This window comes from Protopterus annectens, chromosome 9.part0, assembly GCF_019279795.1.
Source record: "Protopterus annectens isolate FY-2018-M chromosome 9.part0, PAN1.0, whole genome shotgun sequence".
Classification (NCBI taxonomy): Eukaryota; Metazoa; Chordata; order Ceratodontiformes; family Protopteridae; genus Protopterus; species Protopterus annectens.
In genome coordinates, this window is record NC_056743.1 from 1,590,807,924 (window position 1) to 1,590,825,398 (window position 17,475).

General features: G+C 45.4%; 1 protein-coding gene across 2 annotated transcripts in view; it reads left to right on the forward strand.

The window, feature by feature from the left end:
- The window catches only part of MAP2K7 (mitogen-activated protein kinase kinase 7), a 2,576,186-nt gene that overhangs the window by 2,201,954 nt on the left and 356,757 nt on the right, over positions 1–17,475 (forward strand). The window lies entirely within an intron of this gene.

A 17,475-nucleotide genomic window follows, 5' to 3' on the forward strand; every position in this document is an offset into this window, starting at 1 on the left:
TTTTCCATTGTCATTAAGAAAATAAGAAACGACCGGCCAGAGATGACTAACTGCTTCATTCTGGATTTGGCATTGATGAGTCCCTCCCTTCTCCTAGAGGTAAGCTAGAAACCATTCTTGTAGCTCCTCACTGGTGGATTTCCTGACCAAGTGCAATGAATTACTGGAACACCAAAATCTGACGTTGCTCAGATTAGGTGCTTGGAGGATTTAATTTTGGTTCTGGTTGGGCACCTACACTAAAGTTTTGTTTAAGATCATGATGGATGTTTGGAAGTCAGATACCAGGAGACCTTGCTAAGTCGGGTGATGGTTAGAGGCTTGGCATTGTCAATTTCTGCCTAAGGCAAACTTCCCTTTGCTGATGGCTGCAGCAGTGAACATATCAAAATGTGATTTGTTATGCTAAGTTAATTATACAGCTGTACTTCTGGTCCCTCCACTGCCACTGAACAAGATATTTGCTTGGCACTCAGTAGGGATGATCTGGGAACACATGCAAGGTCCTAACACACTGTTGATGGTTCCCCTCCCTTTGTTTTTGTAGAAGCAGGCATATATGATTGGAGAAAGCATTTTAGGCCACTGCAGTGAAACAGGTGCTCACTTCATTTGTGTGTGTGTATGGGGTGGGGTGGGGTGGGGGGGGGTTTAGAGACTTGTAGCAAAAAAGCCCTGATGGATGACTGACAGCTGCTGCGTTGACCATCACCCCAACCCTTCGGGAGTGAGTAAAGATTGAATAAGCCCATACTGTGTAGGGATCCTGTAGGCCAATAAACTAATGAGAGGTTTGATTCTTGACAGACATCAGAGACCAAGAAAGCTGCCAAAAATTAATTCAGACTTAATTTACATGGTGGTCAGGTGATCTAGAACATTGACTGACTGACTGGGCAAGAAAGTACTTAATTTGAAGTAAACTATTGTTAAAGAAGAGTTTTGGGTTGAGTTTTATGAAATCTAAACGTAAGCAGTGATTGAATGTTATATGTACCTCTAAGAAGACGTAGTCAGTGAAAGAAAGTATTCTGCTCTAGTGGAAGTGAGCATAAGCAGATGTACTAGGTTGGCTGTGAGGAGAAAAATGTGCAAAGCTGTAAAAGATTGAGGTTCTACATCTCAACCTCTTAGAACAAGAAAACTGGGCAAAGCCAAAAATAAATGGGGAGGGGGGCAAAGGCCCCAAAATAGAGTTTTAATACTGCTGTTATAGCTTAGAAAGTTGCTTGAACACCAGGTTGTGTGTTGGCATGTATTTTTTTTAAAGGATATGAAGTCTGAAAATTTATTGTCTGCCATTAATGACTTAAATCCTCAGTGATTGGCCAGAAAACCACAAATTTTGAGGAGCAGACCAAAAGTATGAGGCAAAAATCTGAACAGCTGAGAGGTATGATTAAGGTGGATCGCTTACTTTAAGCATGCAGTATCATCAGTAACATTAAAACTGGACACATCTAGTTTATTAATTGGAACAAATCTTAGAATATTAGCAATAAAAGAGGAGCTCCATTTTTTGGAACTTTTTTCCCAGTGGTTAAAGGGGCCTGTTAAGGGAGTTTCATTTTTGGAAATATGATTAAGAATGTTTACCGTAGGTACAAAAAAAAAAACTTTCCATAGGGATCACCACTTTAATATCTTTAATACGTTGGAGTTAACCAGAGCTTGGATGTAATTATGCCTTCTCACTTCCAGAGCATAGTGTGTTAGTAGGTTGCCCTTTTGTTTCATCCAAATGACTTGTAGAATACTAGGGGTAAAAACCCTAGATGACTGTTCATTATAATGCCGTTGTTGATATTGAAATGGTCTTGAAACTTTACAAGCCTTTCCAAGTCCCATTTAACATTCCTGGAAAAGATAATTTGCAACTATGCCTGCAGGAGGCAAAATCTTCTGAATGAGTCTTATCCTCAGTACCCTTTTAGTCTTGTCAAAAAACATCCAGTATTGACATGTAAACACTGCATAATTTTTAACAGACTACCCTTCATGAGGCCTAGAACGTAAGGGTTTTTTGTCAAACAAACAGATTCTGGCTTTCAGTTAAGAGATATCAATGCCTCTAGCCAAAAAGACAGTTTTCACAAGTGGTACTGGAAAACAGAAGTCATAGCACCACTTATAAAATTGGTAAGTTAAAAGTTAATTGTGAAAGATTCTGTGAGCATAGAGTACACTGCATTGGTGAGACTACTAGTCATGCGAGGGCCTAAGGGTATAAAGGCCACTTCAAGGGGAAAACCTTGTGTACCTCTGTCTGCAGTGTTTTTATTCCTTTTAATTTCTTAAATTGTCTTTGCCCTTCTGAAACTGAAAGCAGCGTAATCCTCGCAGGCCTTGTTAGATTTTTATCTGCATTTTTGCTGGATACTGGTTCCCAAGCATCCCCAGAGGAGCAGCCCAAGATTCATACTGTTAGGAAGGCTTTCTTTCCTTTCATATTCGCACCCTTTCAAACAGGAATCCGAAGATCCAGACCATTGTTGACTGTTGGGGGGTGGGTATACTTACTCAGACACTGCCTGTACTGTGTAACAGTTAGCTGTGTGGAACTTCTGCCCCTCTAATGCTTGATGTTCTTCATTCCACATTGCTGCAGTCCTAACTATTGGGTAGTCCGCTGTCCAGTCGGCCCGAATACCAAAGTATATGGCTGACGTCGGTCAGGGCGCATTAGACTGACGTCAGTACGTCAGGGTACTAATGCGCATGACCGACGTCATATCCTCAGTCTTTTGCCGCATGGTCGATGCAGAAGCAATTTTGCGAGTGCAGGTTGGCGTTCTGAAAGTTTCTGAAGTCAGAGTTTCAGTCCGAATCAAAGTTGGCTAAGTACCCGTTGGAATATTTTGTTTTTCTTGCCTCAGTATTTAACCGGATGTCAGAAAAAGTGAATAACTGTATTTCTTGTGGGAAACAGATACCTCATAGGGATTACCATACTTTGTGTATACCTTGTTTAGGGCCTGAGCACGACGTTGTTGGATGCCGCTCTTGTGCTAGATTTAACAAACGCACTATTAAGAGAAGGTTAGACTGTGCCAGGTTAGTGTTTGGGAAGCGTTGTAATTATAAAATGCCGCCGGATGCTCCGACGCTTCGACTAAAAAACGCAAAGTTAAAGCAGCAAAGCCTAGGGTGGAGGGACCGACAGTCCTAGACGCCGGTTCTTTGGAAGGCTCAGTGGAGCGGAGGTTTTGCCAGGTGTCTCTTTGGAGTCTCAGGGAGAGACTTTACTGTTACAGGATGTATCCTCTCAGGAAGTAGGCCAGGCTGAGGGGGCTTCTCAGGTGGCTGTTCTTCCCTCTCTTCCTAAGGTGGTTAGAGCCTCCCCTTCAGTTTCCAAGGCTTCTTTGAGGGGCAGGCCAAGTTTAGCTTCTGTGGGGGTTTCTCCTAGTGCTTCAGGATCTTTGCCTAAGAAACATATGCTTAAAATGGCAGAGGATTTGATTACTATGATTAGGGGTTCTATGCCCCCTCCTGATAAGAGGCCTAGGGTGGAACCTGAGTTTGAGAGTTTTGAGCAATGCTCGGAGGCTTCGGAGGCTTCGGCTGAAGACTTGCAGGAGTTCCCTCCTTATTCTGATTCTGATGTGGATGATTCTACTCCTTCTGCTTCTCCTCCTGAGGATTTTTCATTTTCAGAGACTCTGCATTCCATGAGGGAGCATTTTAAATGGGAAGGTCAAGATTTCTCTGATTCCAGGAAAAGGCTTAGGGAATTCTTGTTTTTACCCCAGCATAGGCCTTTAGCTATACCTCCTGTTTTGAATGTGGTGGAAGATGTGTTTGCAGAGGCTTCCCTGAATCCTGATTCTTTGCCTCCTGCCCCAGTTAAACCGGATAGGTATTATAGGGTGCCTGAAGCTCATAAGTATCTTTTAAGAGTCCTAGGGCAGACCCAGAAACTGTCTCTCAGGGGCCTAAAGGTGTGAAGGCCTCAGTTGTTAAAAATCCTGTCCCTCCTGATAAAGAGGCAAGGGCTTTGGATAGATGGGGAAAGAAAGTGTATACTTCTTCCACTTTAGCCATGAGGCGTTGAATTGTCAGTTTCACATGTTAAAATATCAGAATTATCTTCTTTCACAGTTGAAATCTAAGGTGGATGCTCTGGCTGAAGGTATTGAGTGTAAAGAGTTGCAGGATTTAGTTCATGTGTCTGAACAGGTGGGTAAACATTCCTTGCAGTGTGGTTTTGATGCTGTACAGGCCTCCTCCAGGGTGGCTGCCACTGGTTCTGTTCTTCGTAGGCACGCCTGGCTGAGAGATCAGAATTTAGCTGAGCATGTTAAGACAAGGATTTTGGATGCTCCTTTACAGTCTGATGTGTTGTTTGGTTCGCCTGTGGAAGCAGTTTTGAAGAAAATGGAGGACAAGGCTAAGTCTATGCAAACTGTTAAAGATTTTTGCAGGTGCAGCCTCCAAGTTTAGTAGAAATTGGCCTACTAAGGGATGGACTTATCCTGCTTATGATTCCCAGTCTAGGGGTAGGTCTAGACGTGGTAGGGGCAGAGCTCAGGGTTCTTTTAGGCCTAGGACAGGGAGTTCCCCTGCTCAGACTTCTGGTGAGGGCAGGGGTCAGTCCTTTCGTAAGCAGACCCAATGACCTGCCTTTTCAGCTGCCAGTACGTTCTCGCCTGGCAGCACCTTTGGGAGGAAGGCTGTCTCTTTTCAAAGAAAATTGGGATTTAATTACCCAAGACAGATGGGTTCTGGATATTATTCACCACGGTTACAGGTTTTATTTCCATACCTTGCCTCCTTTCAAAGGCATGCCAGACATTCCTCCTCTTCAAAGAACAGAGGCTCACAAGCAAATTTCTCTGTTGCTCCAAATAGGGGCCATTCAGTCAGTTCCTGTGCCGGAAAGGGGCCTAGGATTTTATTCTCGCCTGTTTCTAGTACCAAAGAAGGGGAACACGTGGAGACCAATTCTGGATTTATCTATCCTCAACACTTATCTGGACATTCCCAAGTTCAAAATGTTGACGTTACAACAGCTTTTACCTCTGCTGGGCAAAGATCACTGGATGGTAACTTTAGATCTCAAGGAAGCTTACCTTCATGTGCCAATAAGACTAAGTTGCAGGAAGTATCTGCGTTTTCGAGCTGGAAATTCTCATTATCAGTTCTCTGCATTGCCCTTTGGCTTATCTACTGCGCCCAGAGTATTCACAAAGGTTCTGGCTCCAGTGATAGCTTACTTCAGGCTAAAAGGAATCCAAATCTATCCTTACTTGGACGACTGCCTGATTCTGGCTCAAGAAAAGAAGATCTTCTACAGCATCTGGAATATGTCATAGCAGTGCTAAGATGCCTAGGGTATTCTGTGAACGAAATAAAGTCCAGTCTAGTACCCTCTCAAGACATGTGCTTTCTGGGTGTGAGACTGAATACAGCAGCCCAGATGGCCTTTTTAACCCCGGACAAACAAAAGAATCTTTCCAGTTACTTCCATCATCTATCTCTTCAGTCCGGGCTGACTGCAAGGACAGTCCTTCAAGCCTTAGGGTTCATGGCATCTTGTATTCTGGTGCTTCCCAATGCCAAACTGCATATGAGGAAGCTACAATGGTATCTCAAAAATCTGTGGACACAGCACTGCCAGGATTTGGACACTGTCATTCAAATAGTACCTTGCATTCAAAAGGAATTTTTGTGGTGGGCTCAGGAATGTCACCTAAACAAGGGACTCTCTGTGACCCGGCCAGAGGCAAGTCAGATTCTAACGACAGATGCCTCAGATATTGCTTGGGGAGCTCATCTAAATGGAAAGTGGATACAAGACAAGTGGCCTGCCAGACTACAGCATCTACATATCAACATGAAAGAGATGTTAGCAGTTCAGTTTGCATTAATTGCTTTCAAGGAGTTACTTCTTCCAGGGCAGGTGTTGATTCTAACAGACAACACAACTGTCATGTGGTACATCAACAAACAAGGGGGAACACATTCTTACCCATTGTGCAGACAAGCAATGATTTTATGGGAGACTGCGCTCAGTCTTCAGCTGACTCTTCAGGCAAGGTTTCTGCCGGGAGCACAGAACTCCTTAGCAGATGTATTAAGCAGACAAATCATGGATCCCCACGAGTGGAAACTGGATCTTCATGTATTTCAAAAATTGACAGTGTCATGGGGAACTCCAGACATAGATCTGTTCGCTTCTCCACTAAACCACCAGCTGCCAAAGTTTTGCACGAAGGGATTTCATCACACAGCTTGGAAAGTGGATGCTCTTTCTTTCAGTTGGAAAAATCTTCATGTGTATGCCTTTCCACCTCTGCCTCTTCTTCCAAAGGTGCTTCTAATGGTCAGACAAGACAAGCCAAGGATGATTTTAATAGCTCCAGATTGGCCTCGGCAGCACTGGTACCCATTACTGAGGAGTCTGGTAAGGAAGCCTCCATGGCCTTTACCCTTGATTCCACACCTGTTGTCTCAGAGGGATGGTCATCTGCTCAATGTCAAGCTTCACTCTCTACATCTAACAGCCTGGCATATTCTGTTTTGAAAGACAGCAGGTCTCAGCTTCCTCAACAAGTTTTAAATGTGATTATGGAAGCCAGAAGACCTAGTACAAGGAAAGTGTGCAGAAAAATGGAAGAGATTTTTGTTTTGGAGTGCAGCAAACAATTTTGAGATTACTGAGCCAAATTTGAGTGTGGCTCTTCAATATCTTACTGAGTTACTGGACAAAGGTTTGTCTTTCTCTTCCATTAAGATTCATGCTGCAGCAATTTCAGCTCACTATGATTGTGACCCACCATTGTTTTCGCATCCTTTGTTCAAGCAATTTCTTAGAGGGGCAAAGAATATAAGACCCCCACGTAGAGCTCCTACTCCTGCTTGGGATCTCAATTTTGTGTTGGAGAAACTTACTCTACAACCTTTTGAGCCTGCGGCTACTGCTGAATTGAAATACTTGTCATGGAAGACTGCTTTTTTGTTGGCCATTACTTCTGCAAGAAGGGTTTCTGAGTTGCAGGCCCTTATGGCAGTGGAGCCTTTTTTGATTTTTCATAAGGATAGGGTATCTTTACGTACTAATCCTTCCTTTATGCCTAAGGTGGTTTCTAGTGTGGCTTTAAACCAAACTATTCATTTGCCTACCTTTTATGCAGATCCCCAAAATAAAGGGGAAAAGATTTTGCACACTTTAGATGTACACAGGCTATTGCGTTATTATTTGAGCAGGACTAAGGATTTTAGGCAGTCTCAGCAGTTGTTTGTTTCTTTTGCTTTGAGTTCAAAGGGCAAGCCTGTGTCAAAGCAAACTATTTCTAGGTGGATTGGGTGTTGCATTACTTTTTGTTATTCCCATCATGGCAAGGAGATTCCAGCTGGGATTAGGCCTCATTCCACTAGGGCTACTGCCACTTCCACAGCATTTCTAAGGGGGGTGGCAACTACGGATATTTTGGAGGCAGCTACTTGGAGTTCAGTGCATACTTTCTCTAAGCATTATCACCTTCCTCTCTACTCTAAGTCTAGGGCTGGTTTTGCCACTGCTATTTTGCAAGGCATGTTGTCAGTTCCTGCTTCCTTATGATTTGCCAGCCTCCCTTACCTCTGCTTTGGGATTCTACCCAATAGTTAGGACTGCAGCAATGTGGAATGAAGAACATAGTACAGTTTTGTACCTACCATAAATGTAGATGTTCGAGGATCCACATTGCTGCAGTCCAATTTACCCTCCCTCCTTCCCCTCTGTGTTTAGGGGTGGTTGTGTAGGTGAGGATGTTAAGTTGTCTATCTCGCCTTCATTCTTGCTGGATGGGTTCGGAGCCGACCTCGGCTCCGACTCGGCCACTCTAAAGCTCGAGAGTTGGTTCCACCGGCTCGAGGCTCCCCTTATATCCCACAATGCTAGGCGAGAGTTACCCCAGATCTCGTTTGCCGCTACAGCTTCGAGGTTGGTTTCCTACCGGTTCCTGGTAAGTTTTAGCTTTTTCTATAAAAAGTTACTCTTGTTTCCCCCTTTTTAGTTTAATTATTCCTAAATTATTGTAGTTTATTAAACTCTATCCCCGAACCTAATTTCTTCCCGTTTCTTGTCAAAAGAACTTTTAGTTCTTCCCTTGGGCCTTAGGCCTTCCCTTCCCTAGGGAGTGTTTGTGTAGTGTACTACTGCTTATTGTACCTATTTTTAGTATTTTTTTTTTTTTTTTACTATAATTGTGTTTTTTGACAGGGTATAACTGGTGTGTTTGAGTGTGTGTTTGTGTTGACCAGTTAGGCTATGTCCAAAGAAGCAAAGGTCTCCGGATTCAAGAAGTGTGATGCGTGCTGTCAGAAAATGTCTCTGACAGACGCTCACACTTCTTGTGTCTATTGTCTGGGGCCTTTGCACCTGCAGGACTCCTGTGCTGTCTGCCATGGCTTCAGCCCCAGGGTCCTGCAGGAAAGAAAAAACAAGCTCATTTTGAGAGGCTTGTTGAAGCCTGAGGATTCCCTGTCTGTCTCAACAGGGAAGCCCTCCAAGGCATCGAGGTCTTCGGCTCCGGCTTCTGAGCCGAGACCTCAGGTTGTTCAACCTTTGCCTTTATCGGCTCCGGCTGGAGCCGATAAGACTCAGTCCACAGTTTCTGTGGCTCCCTCGGCTCCGGCTGGAGCCGAGGTTATCGAGGTACCCGTGTCGGCTCCGACAAGATCTTCGGAGCCGACAACCAGAAAGAGGTCTAGGTCACCTTCTCTTGGCTCCGTTCATTCGGCTCCAGGTTCTCCCCTGCTGTCTGAACGGAGCCAAAGGTCTCATTCCTCTAGGTCATCGAGGTTGTCCGATCATGACCTTCAGAGGGTGGTGAGTCGACTACTCAAGTCTGAGGCACTGGCCCAGATGCTTCAGAGCCCGACTCATCAGTCGGTGCCTGTCCCGTCCATCAACTCCTTCCTCCTTCGACTCTCTTGAGCTCGGAGCGGTCGATGTCGGAACCGAGACTGTGGTCACCTCGAGCCGAGACAATTGTCTTCGGCTCCGTCTTCTTCCATGGAGGAATCTCGGCGGACTTCCCTCGTCGGCTCGAGGGGTGAGTGGCATCGGACCCTTGTCCGACCCCCCTCTCCCTCTCGGTGCTTCGGCGCTGGTGAGTTCGGCTCCGACATCGGCCTCGGAGCCATCACTGTCGGTGCCGAGGTGGGTCTTTAGCTCCTCGGAGCGGGGACCTCTGGCTCTGCCTGACAGGGGTGCTTTCGAGGTCATGCGGAGTGTGTTAGAGCCTGGCTCTACTCCACAGTCGGCTCCGTCAGCCCCTCCATCTATGCTGCCTCAGGGTAAGTCGACTCACTCCCTCATCCCGGACCGCAGAGAGCCAACTCCTCAGGAGCCCCCTGTGGGGATTTCATCCTCTTCCGAGGCCTCTCCTGATTTGGCAGAAGAGCCCCCTCGGAAGAGGAAGTGCAAGAGGAAGCACATTGACTCACCTGAGTCTATCACTTCAGACACAGATCTGGATGATTCTGAGGGTTCCCCCCGTTCCCCTTCTGAAGATGTCTCCTTTGCAGACATTCTGGAGATCCTTAAACAGAGGGGAAATTGGCCAGCCCTCAACCCTTCGGAGGACGAATCTGTGTATCTTGAGGCGTTTGGCTCTCGTCCTTCCACCTCCTGGGTGTCCCCCCCCCTTCGACCCCCTCATGCAGGTGGTTGCTAAAAAGGCATGGACGGCTCCTGATTCAGTGGACCCCACTCCCAGGAGACCCTCCAAATTCATCACAGCTCCAGCAGACAAGGAATTTTTATCAAAAGGAGTCTCTGTGGATGCTATGGTGGTAGCTGCCGCCACTAAGAAGGAACTGGCTGATCCTTCAGTGCCTGTCCATCCACCTAACAAGGAATCTAGGTCCATGGATAGGTGCGGAAGCGGATGTTCTCCTCAGCGACATTTACTATGCGTTAAGCTGAATTACCTGTGCCATTTCACTCGTCTTCAAAGGGACTTGATCAAAGAAGCGAGTGAAATGCTTAAGACCCTACAGCTGCGGGTTTCAAGAAAAATGAACACGCAGCTGGCTATCCTTAATTCTATTTCCAACTCCTCCATCGTCTCCTCTCTTATGCGGCCGATGGAGCGAGCAGAGCCGCAGGAACAGGGTAGCCTTACGTAGGCACGCCTGGATGCGGCTATGCAATTTTATGGAACCTTTCAAGGCGTCTTTCACAAACTCCCCTTTTGCTGGATCATCCCTTCTTGGGCCACAAGTGAAAGCAATGCTGACTAGCTGCGAGACCGATGCCAAGACTCTTTCTGCCGTCAGTCCGTTTTCCACTCCTTCTAGGCCTTACCCCAAAGGCCAGAAGGGGAAAGATGTGGTTCCGTAAACAATCTCAAGGGACTTCGCCTGACGACAGAGTCGGTTCCCGCCAGAGGCAGAGGGGAACAACAATGGTAGACGTCGCCCTAGAGGCAGAGGGGTCCGCAGAACCAGGGCAATCGAGAGCGTCTTCCGATAAGCCCTTTGGGCATCCCGGAGGTGTTGCCCGACTCCCCACCTGCGGAGGCAGTCAGGGGAAGATTGTCACTGTACCCAGAAGCCTGGCTATCCTTGACACAAGACAAATGGGTACAGTCCATCATTTCCGAAGGTTATTCTATTCCCTTTCTTCGTTTTCCAAGTCAGTCAAAAAAATCCCTTCCAGATGTTCCACCCGCTCAAAGGGATATAGCAGCTTTGGAAATTTCAAAACTGCTTGCAAAAGAGCTATTCAGCCAGTGCCAGCAGACCAACTAGGATCCGGAATCTACTCAAGGTTCTTTTAGTTCCAAAGAAAACAGGGGACTGGAGACCAATTTTGGATCTCAGTATCTTGAACAGATCGGTCAAGAAAACAAGATTTCGGATGGTCACGCTGCAATCCATTCTTCCCCTGTTGGGAAAAGGAAACTGGATGTGCTCTATAGACCTTCAGGGCGTACTATCACATAAAATGAACAGGCGCTCCAGAAGATTCCTCCGCTTCAGGCTGGGAACCAGTCATTTTCAATTCAGGGCCCTGCCCTTTGGTCTCACCACTGCCCCGGTGTTTACCAAATGCATGGCAGTGGTAGCTTCTCACCTGAGACGACAAGGATTCCAGGTGTTTCCATATTTGGACGACTGGCTCCTCACAGCTCCCACCAAGCATCTCCTTTTGATGGCCAGAGATTACACTTTTCGCGTCTGTCAAGAACTGGGTATCTCAATAAATTGCGAAAAGTCTGTTTTGTCGCCTTGTCGTACTATTACCTACATAGGCGCAAATTTAGATACTGTAAATATGTCTGCAACACTAACGAACCAAAGGATATCAGACATTCAAAAATTGGTGTCTCTTCCTCTCAACAACAACAGAGCCAAGGCCAGGTTAGTTCTAAAGGTGTTGGGAATCATGGCAGCGGCCATACCTCTCCTCCCATTGGCCAGATACCACATGCGGATCCTTCAGTGGATGCTTTTTTTCTCAATGGTCATACCAGGAACTTCCAATGTCTCACACCATTATGATCACGCAAGCGTGCAAAAAGCATCTCATGTGGTGGATGTCTTCCCCCCAGCTCCTGTTGGGGAGACCATTTGTTCCACCTCCTCCGGTTGCTACTCTGACAACGGACGCCTCCCTGATCGCGTGCGGGGCATTATCAGGGCAGGACAGTCCAGGGCACATGGCAACCAAGCGAATGCCACTTGCACATAAGTGTTCTGGAGATGGGAGCAGTGCTTTTAGCGTTGCAAGCCCTTCAAGACTCTCTTCCCTTGGGAGCGATTGCAATCCAGACAGACAATATGTCTGTAGTGTGGTACATCAACAAACAAGGCGGAACCAGATCATACCCCCTGTGTCGAGAAGCACTCAGACTGTGGCAATGGGCGATTTCTTCTCAGCGTTTTCTGATAGCAACACACATCCCGGAAGTCCAATCACATTGCGGACAAGTTGAGCAGAGCTATTCTCATGCCTCACGAGTGGTCTCTGAAAGACTCTGTAGTGAGAGAGATATTTCTCAAGTGGGGTCAGCCTTGCTGCGATCTTTTTGCTACTCCCCAAAACAGCAAGTGCAGAGAGTACTTCACTCTATTCCCTTTACCAGGCCAACCCAGCAGGGACGCGCTAGTCCAAGTTTGGCCCCGGGGACTTCTGTATGCATTTCCTCCTTTCCCGCTGATCTCTCAAGTAATACAGAAAGCTATCGCTCAGAAGGCCTCATTGATCCTCATTGCTCCTTACTGGCCTCGACAAGTGTGGTTCCCCTTTCTACATCGATTTCTTTTGGCGCGACCTTGGAATCTGGACCTAGTTCCAGATCTTATGATCCATCAGTCGGGTCAGTTTCATCGCTCCCTCCCCTCTCTGAACCTCACTGCTTGGTTCCTCCACTTCCAACCGTAGCCAGGCTTCCTCAATTATCTCACTCTGTTAGAGATATTTTGATAGCTTCCCATAAATCTTCCACTCGAAAGATTTATTTGAGTAAGTGGAAACGCTTCTCATATTGGGCACAAGGAAAGGACATAGATCCTTTCACCGCTTCTATCCAACTAGTCCTCGATTTTCTAGCTGAACTCTTCCATGCAGGTTCATCTCCATCTACTCTTAAGGTTCAATTGGCAGCTATTTCTAATTTCCATGTGGGTATTTCTGAATCTGCCCTAATGTCCCACAAACTCTGCAAAGCCTTTTTGAAAGGAGTTTTTCTTCTCAGACCTCCTGTAAGAAATCCTCCTTCTCCTTGGGACCTAAATTTAGTTCTTGCTTCTTTGATTCTTTCCCCTTTCGAACCTGCAGCTTCATGTTCCTTAAAGTTATTATCATGGAAAACTCTCTTTCTGGTGGCTATCACATCAGCTAGAAGAATTTCAGAACTTCAAGCACTCAGTTGTCGTTCTCCTTACCTTGTGTTTCATAAGGACAGAGTTTCCTTACGAACTAACCCGTCCTTTTGCCTAAGGTGGTTTCAACATCAAATCTAAACCAATGCATTGACCTCCTGTCTTTTTCCCGGAGTATTCAAATAGGTCTGAACAAAATTACACTACCTGGATGTTCATCGTCAATTAAGGTACTACTTGGACAGGACGAAACTATTCAGAAAATCTGATCAGCTGTTTGTCTCCTATGCGGAAAGCAGAAAGGGACTTCCAGTTTCAAAGGTATCTTTATCCAGATGGCTAACATCTCTGATTACCCTTGTTTATGAGATTAGACACCAGAAACTGCCTAATAAACCTAAAGCCCATTCCACCAGAGCTTTGGCTACTTCTCTAGCCTTCCAAGACAGACTGCCTATTGACACCATTTGTGCAGCGGCTACTTGGGCTACTCCTCACACTTTTATTTCCCATTATAAGTTGGATTTAGCTTCTAGGCATAGAGCTAATTTTGGTTCCACTGTTCTCAGGAGTCTGTTCCGTTAGGCCACCCGGGACAAGGTGCTAGGGGCGGTCCCATCCAGCAAGAATGAAGGCGAGATAGACAACTTAACATATAGAAGTTATGTTCTTACCATAACGTTCCATGTTAGTTGTCTTCTTCTCGCCTTCTTCTTGCGTCCCACCCTCCTTCCCCCTGGCCTGGACAGACCTAGAGGAGTTGTGATCGTGACCTCTCTTTCTACCACCTCTTTCTTAGCTATATGCTATTATGCATATTTCTTGTTTCAGGATGTAGGTCACCCTTCTTCTCCCTGTTGTTAGAGGTGGACTCTGTTATAGTTACTCTGTTTTATACTGTTACTATCTTAAGCTGGGTTAGCTTACAAACGAGATCTGAGGTAACTCTCGCCTAGCATTGTGGGATATAAGGGGAGCCTCGAGCCGGTGGAACCAACTCTCGAGCTTTAGAGTGGCCGAGTCGGAGCCGAGGTCGGCTCCGAACCCATCCAGCAAGAAGAAGGCGAGAAGAAGACAACTAACATGGAACGTTATGGTAAGAACATAACTTCTATTTATATTCTGCTAATTGTGTATATATTGTATATATATTTTTTGGTGCAGGTATTTTGGGAGTTTTTGGTTTTTGGCCTTATCTTTTCAGGGTCTTCTGACATCTGGGGCAAGAAAAGACTGAGGATATGACGTCGGTCATGCGCATTAGTACCCTGACGTACTGACGTCAGTCTAATGCGCCCTGACCGACGTCAGCCATATACTTTGGTATTCGGGCCGACTGGACAGCGGACTACCCAATAGTTAGGACTGCAGCAATGTGGATCCTCGAACATCTACATTTATGGTAGGTACAAAACTGTACTTTTTGGCCCATGGTATTTATTTGTTAAACTGTAAGCATTTTGCCAAAAAAATAGATTACACCATTGATGGGAGGGTAAAAGTCCCCCAACCCGTAGCTTGGGAGTCCTGTACCTTAAGTACTGCTCCTTTCTGCTGGAAGAAAAAGTTCTTGCCTCAGGCAGTATTTCAGGGAAAACACACGCACAGTTTTCCACAACATTGATAGCAGTTTATTAAAACACACAGCTAAACCTCCCAGAGAAAATCCTGATGGGGCTTTAAAACAGACTTTTTATCTTGGGCTTGAGTTAGATGAGAGACTGCAGTAGTAAGTGTACTGATGCATGCCAAGTGGCACTGCTTAAGTGCAGTTATCAGGAGGCATGCATGACTGGCTCATAGTCTGTGCTTTTGCAGATGTTATAAAAGGGCAGTTTTGAAATGCATCTTTGAGCAAAAATCCTTTAGTAAAGCCTCCTTCAGAAGTGTTTAAAAGGCTAGAATGAAAAGGAGAAAACACACAGGTATGAACAGCAACTGATTCCCCTAATATATATAATTGGAATTTTGGCTTCCTATTGGAAATGCATTCTGCAAATATGAAAATGGTGCAAATAGGTTGTAATTGCAGAGAATCTTGAGACTCGCAGCAGTGCCATTAAAGTGTTTTTGTAGGAGGGCTTTCTACCCATGCTACCTTCAAGATCACTGTAACTCTGAGTAAGGGAGGAGCAACCTTGGACTTAGTATGCGTTTCCATTTTTACACTCATGGGTGCATAGATCTGAGGGCTGCAGTTGCAGTCGTCAAAAGTTTCAACAAAACCTAGGAATTATCCTGCCCAGACATTGGCGCCTCTATAGGGAGCAATACTGTTGAGAACAACACAGGTTAAAGAGCTTTTGTAAAAGGCCATGGAAAATTACTTCTTCCTCTTAACCAACAGAGAGTCTTATAGTTTTGATAGTCTTTACCTACCCCTTTCTCCCCCCCATTCACCTACTTAGATTATTTTAAATAAAAAACAAATAGTGCATCCTGACCACAGACATTTTGATAAGTGAGTTAATCACTTCAGAGCACAAAATCATATTCAAGTTTCCACCTTCATTGTGATGGCCCCTGTACCTCCCATAGCAAATGATTTTAGCATGTCCCATCTCAGACCCACTTCTTGCTTCTGCAGCAGTAGGAAGTGTTCCTCCTGAAAGAACAGAGGAATGGGTTTAAGACTATAGATCATGCAGGAAAGACAGATGTCGAAAATCTGATTTAGAACTCATTTGTGTCTGCAAATCCTGATATTTTATGACTTTGTCTCTCTGTACCCAAGACACTTTAGTCATTGGGTGTGGCAATTTCAATGATCAGTGCTACTTTTGTCTTCTTTTCATGGACGTCTATGTCCGGTTTTTTAGCATCTGTCTTTTGAACTGTTGGTAATGGGTGATCCCATGTGATATAGACGTCATTTTCTATGATGCTTTGGCTCATGTTTCCAGTGTTTTTCAGCCACTTCAGTACCATAATGTTTGCACAATCCCCAGTGCAACAGTCTTGCCACATTATTATGCCTTTCAGTATACAGTCCTTCTACCATCAGTATGTCACAACCATCAATGAGGTGTGCGACTGTTTCCAATTCTGTTTTACAAATACTATATTTGTCTGTTTCTCCTACATGTTCAGTGGACTTTGTAAACCAATGTGTACATAGCCCACTGTCTTGGGCCACCAGTATTAACCTTTCATCTCTTGGTTTGAAGTCACCTCTCTTTAACCATTCCTGCGTTCGATCCTGATCAGCTACCTGGGAAGACTACCCAATGGACTTGAAGGCTTAATGGAAATGGAGCCATCAAGGACAGGAAAAAAGTGCATCATAATCAAAAGGATGCTTATCGTAATTTATGTTCAAGACAGTCTGTGAAGACAGGCATCCTGAATGTAGCCACCAACAGCTCCACACTAATGGTACATCATCAGGCATAGGTGAATGCATTCATGTTATCCCTGCAGAGACTGGTCATGATAGCCTGGAACCTGGTGTCCCAGCAGTACCTTAATTTACAGGCCTGTTACATTCTGTTAACTCAAAACTGTTTGACAGAACTGCTGAGCTGGTCTGTTCTCAACATCCACAAGTGGAAGCTACATCTAAAAGTCTTCTGAAGGTTGACTGTAATACTGGGTACCCTTGAGCCACCAGTTGAGAAAGTTTTATGCAATGTATCCTTAATAGGGAGGCATAGTGGTATATGCATTTCATTCCACTGGATCAGGGGCCTCCTGTAACCCATTTCCTTCGGTCTGTCTAATCCTCAAGGTCATCTTCACAACAAGAGAAGAGTATTGTTTGTTTTGCCCATGGCCATGACAGCTTTGTGTTTTCCCCAGCTAGTTCATTTAAACATGGAAGAACCAGTGGATGTTTTTCTTGCTTAACTAGTGCAGTTCTGACTTATGGGATTTCCTGCTTTGGAAGCCCTTGGTTAGCCCAACTACCCAGAGTAAAAACTTCCTCCTCCATGAGGTGGTGTATGCCCTACCTTACGTCAGGATGTTTGGGTATAAAGGGAACCAGCCAACGCCATGACATCAGTCTTTCTTGCCATCGGTACCCGAAGTAGAGTGCATCGGGCTGTCTGCACCAGAGTGAGAAATTCTTTTAAACCCAAGTACCTCGTTGGAGAACTCTTCCTTACTTACGACTCATGTCAGATAAAGTTAACAACAGTCTCCGTTGTGGAAAACAAATCCCACACAGAGACTTTCATACCTTGTGTGTCGCTTGTTTAGGCTCAAACCACATCCAAATTGCCATCTGTGTGCACCCTTTTCAATACTAGGACTATAAGGCATAGGGCCAAAATCTTGTCTAAGCACCATAATCAGCAATCCATTTTCCATCGTGCAGTGGCATCCATCCATCGTCCAGAGGTTGAGCTGCTTAAGAGAAAGAAGGAAAAAAAGACACAAGCTTAGAGCCTCAGATGACAACCTTTCTCTGTCCGCCAGTTCTCCATGGCCGCTTATCGCAGAGGAAGGAGAGGCACCTTCACAGCCCCCTTCTGAAAGCAAGGTGGTGGTGCAGGCCTCTGTCGAGACCCTTTTGTAGCCTGACATGCTGTCGGGGCCCTCAACTTCAACTCTGTCCTTGCCGTTCAGTTCGGTCAGGTCCAGAGTTACTAAACGGAACTCTGCTTCCGATGAGCGATCCTCTACCAATGATGTCCCTTTGGGGTATCCACCAACATT